The sequence below is a fragment of the Ctenocephalides felis genome, unplaced genomic scaffold (genome assembly GCF_003426905.1).
Source record: "Ctenocephalides felis isolate EL2017-DRISC unplaced genomic scaffold, ASM342690v1 CF-g0.4_SCAFFOLD_03571, whole genome shotgun sequence".
Classification (NCBI taxonomy): Eukaryota; Metazoa; Arthropoda; class Insecta; order Siphonaptera; family Pulicidae; genus Ctenocephalides; species Ctenocephalides felis.
In genome coordinates this window covers 13359417-13364417 of record NW_020539725.1, presented here as the reverse complement: position 1 = coordinate 13364417, position 5001 = coordinate 13359417, and positions in this window count along the sequence as shown.

Here is a 5001-nt window from a genome sequence, read left to right as displayed (position 1 = left end):
AGAGATATATTAAATAAATAGTTATTCAGTCTACTGCTGATGAATATTTCTGACGAAATACTATATCAAAGTTATATTCAGTGTTATCTCTGTAACAAAATTACCCATGAGATTTATATTTAGCGTTGGTTGACTAATGTAGCTATTATTTCGTAAAATTCCTTTAAATTAAAAATGAGACGTTGGACTTGTTTGCCCACTGGCCTGCCTATGGCGTAAAAAGGACCAGGAGACAAATTTTTGGGAAACAGCAATAAAAAAACGACGTTTAATTACGACGTTTCGGAACTAGATACGTTCCATTATCTAGTTTTTTTTTGTCAAAAAACATTTTTTATATAGAATAACACCATTAATAACTAGGAATACATAATATTAAGCATTTTTTTATCAGGCAATAGATTGTGTACTAGACAAAAGTAAAGAAAATTTTATACAAAGGAAAAATAAAAAATAAAATTAAGTAGCAAAAATCATTTACCTACTAATATTGCAGAATTTTTGCTACTCATTTTATGTTTTATTTCGTTCTTTACTTTTGTTTGGTACCGTTTATAAAAAAATTTCTTACTTAATATCCTGTATTCTTCGCCAGTAATAGTCTATAAAATAAATTGTTTTTGATAGAAAAAAAAAACTGATGATAGAACGCATCAAATTCCGAAACGTCGTAATTAAACATCTACAAAGAACAAATTGTTTTTTATTTATTGGATTTTTTGTTCAAAAAAGATACACACACACACACACAGATATATATATATATATATATATATATATATATATATATATATATAATATATATATATATATATATATATATATATAAATTATTTATATCAATCATTATCAATAGATGTTCAATTACATATCGGAATCGTTTTATTGTAAAATTAAAAATAATACTGTATGAAAAATGAGATTAGTGTTATAAACAAATATAACTAGTTTGCAAGTCGAGCATATTGCTTAATAACTTGTAATACCGACTTTTATTGTCGATATATCTTGAAATATGATGGAAATTAAAACTATTTTAATCTGAGTTCTGTCAATTTTATTACGTATGAAAATACATGACGGTTGCTATTTTTTGAGATTTTTTTTAAGTTATCCTTAGTTTATGCGAATGCGATAGAATTCATTCTTTTCTTTTTTTATCGGATTTGTGCCAATTTTTATGATACCACTTCATCACCCGCTAGAATTAAAACCTTTGATCGTTTTTAATTTAGAATTTTTGTTATTAATTTCTTATTAAATTCTGTATTAATTTTTGTTATTAATTTCTTATTAAGTTTTGTATTAATTTTTGTTATTAATTTCTTATTTAGTTCTGTGTTAATAACTTTTGAAATTACCTCTCCAGACTAGAATACCTTTCAAAATGAACTTGAAATTTGAAACAGTATGCGATTTTTGAATGAATGTTTAGTAACATGCTCAATTTTGGACAAGTTTAATTTTTCGGTATCCTAACATTCAAAATACTACTTGATTTTTATAGCATATGTTTTATTTAAAAAGGTTCTAGAGAAATCCCTATTAGTCTCCATTAATCTCTCTGCGAACAATAGAACAGTGATATTAGATTTAGACCAATGCATTTCCCCCGTAGGGTAAGTTATATTAATCACAAAAAAATGAAAATGAAAATTTTTGCATATCTCAACGTTTCAAAGGTTTCTGAACATTTGGTACACCTTAGAAAAAAAAAATCAAAATTTTCAGGAAAAAAAAATTCATACGCGTTATTGTAATTGTAAGAAATATATGCTCAGATGGATTCATTTAGAATCTCAAACATTTTCAAGTGTCACTGTATATTATATGAACAAATTAGTATATAGTTATTAATTATTAATCAATATTGATTGATATTTATTTGCTGGAATATTTAATTTTGGTACGGAAAGTTCCAGCAATTCGCACGTTGTCGTTGTCGTGCACCGCTAGTTGTATGTTTCATTTTTCTGAAATTTAAGGCAACAAATAAGAATTTTGCAATATTTGGTAAATGTCGAATTGTATAAAGAACGATTTAAATGCTAGAAACTCCTATAGTTCTCGATAAGTTGTTTAGTGACAAGAAAACTGCGCAGAATTTAGCATTAGCCGATCGAGATTCTAGAGATCACTGTTTGCTCGCATTAACTTTCTACGCGAAACTGGACTTTACAAAATCAAGAGCGAACTCATTTATTTTCTCATTTCGGAGAGCCATGACGTCGATATAGCAATGATATATGTTTATATACCTCTGATTGTAAATGCATTTATTATAAGTGATGTCATTTTACTAATCACTAAATTGTTTGTGATAATATATGGTATTGAGATTTATTGCTATCAGTGATCAAGATTAACATATCCCGTTCACTAGTTAGCGAAACTAAACTAAAATAATAAATTCCTTTGGGAAGGCAATTTGTTATTAAAAAAAACTAGTGGTGTATGGCATCATGCCTTAAGGCAAATTGCTGGAACTTCCCGTACCGTAACGAAATGTTCGAGGAATATTAAATGTTTTCAAATAGATTATTATATATACAGTAACATTGTCGAATATTTATAAGTATTATATAAACTGAATTGCAAAGTTGAAATTATTTGTTTAAAGTATATTAGAACTTTAGTCATAAATAACATTAAAATCTAAAATATTTTCGATTTTCCAAAAAAAAAAATTCTTTGAGAAAATGGCAGGACCTGTCTTTTGCTAAAAACTAATCACTTCTTCTCACTAATCTCTTCTATAAATTGAATGTTTTTTAGGTTATTCAAATCGGATACTCCGTACTTTCAAAAACTCGATTTGCATTTTCTGCACTCTTTGCTCCGTATCTCCAAAACGGCTGGACCTGCCTTTGCTAGAAACTAATCAGCACATCTCCTTATCAATAGGAATCGAATGTTTTTTGAACCATTTAAATCGGTTGGAAGCGTGGACGAAAAATTGTATCCATACACACACACATTCATTTTTTCTGTGGTATGCCAAAATCTTCAGAAACCTCCAAAACGTCGAGAAATGTAAAAAAATTTAATTTCGATTATTGGACGATTAAAATAATTTACACTACGGGAAGTTAAAAAATAATGATATATCTTGAGAAAAATGGTATCTCTCAGGCATAATGTAAAGTTGTGCTCTCTCCAAAAACATTTTGAAAGAGTTTTTAAGATATAAGATTATTGATTTTAAGACATTTTACCTTTATTCTGTATACCATGTATACCTACCGAAATTGCCGATGAAACAAACGATTAAGTCTGTTATAGTGTTTTGATCCGCGGGAAAAATGACCTACCAGCCTACCACTGATATCTCAAAATCAAGTGAAATTAGAATCTTTCAACAACAATAATTGAAAGTAGAGGGAAAAAGATTCTGAATTCTTACGACGTTGCTATCGGAAGATAAATGTCAATGTTTGAAAATCCATACCAAAAGTATTTTTTAACGTTGTTAATTTTTTGTTGTTTAGTTTACGTATACGTTTTTAACTGTTTTATAATATAAGGTGTATTGTTAATTTTAAGTTAGATTTTTTTATATAACCTTTATGAAAGCTTATACGTGGGTGGAGTTAAAAGGACAAAAACAATTAAATACTAAGAAACAAAATGTTGAAAACAGCAATTTTACAAGAAATAAATTAAATAATGTCCCCAAAAGTTAATATTTTGCATTGGTTTAATAATGTAGCTATAATTTTGTAAAATATCTTTAAAATTAATAATAAGATATTGGACCCGTTTGCCCTCTGCCCGCTTATGGGGTAAAAAGGACCATGTGACAAATTTTGGAAAAACAGCAAAAGAAAACACATTTATACAATGCTGAATTACAATTAACTATGTATTATTTGTTGTGATATAATTAGTTTGGTTTTCACAATGTAATTGGCCAGTCATATTGGGCTTTTGTGTCCCGTCCTACCCTATTGTTAATTTCAATCGTTTATTTAATTAATATTCGTATATAAATTGAAAAGTTTTAGTAAAATATCTTTATGTATAATGCCCCGTACTACCAGTATCATAATTTTTCACCATTATGTGAAAGATTTACTACAAAAATTTGATATTGCATATTTTCTATATTTTAGTAACATAAACATATTTCATCACATAGCCATATATTGAGCCCGTGGTATATTAGATAAGAAAGTGGGCTACCACAAATTAGTACGACGTTCAATTCCAACCTTGGCCAGCTCGATATCAAGCATCTAATTTCTACTTGAGGTGATAGTTCCCAAATATGAACTCAAGGGGAAACCACCCTTTGTTGTTATAACGTATCTATATAATATGTATACATATATATTATACAATCTATAGTTCACGCAGAAATAGGAAGAGTGGTTGACTGCTGGGTTGTCCTTTCGAAAAAAAATTATAGGATAGGATGTAATACAGCAAAAACAATGCGTGGTTCTGCTCGCTGTTAAAAAATATCTTATAGCTATAAAATGTATTACATAATATATTCAACTTATACGTGATTCACAAAGATCACAGTATTTTAAAACAGTTTATGATTTCTGCATGTATTATAAATGTAAAACACACGCATTACGCATAAACAATATTCTTGTTATCAGACGTAACTACGTAAATTTCTCTTCAACGAAATTACGCAATATGAGAGAAGCTCATAAAAATCTTGTAATAAACATAAAAGAATAATAAATGCTAATTGTTAAACTTCTAATTTAATGAGGGAAATGTTCATATAATGGTAAATTTATTATGCAAGTCGTAATTTCTCCATCCGTGTAGGGAAATAATATATTTATGCGTATATAAGAAGTATGATATATTTAAAATTCATGATTAAGCACATATCTACAAATCTTGAAACTAATTAATTCATTTACTTCTACCGATTTCTCTTGTACTGTAAATAATCAATCAAATGAACAACTCATAAGTGTGCAATCAGTGTAATATCAGCCCATTAATTACTTAAATATTTCTGCTTAAATACACACA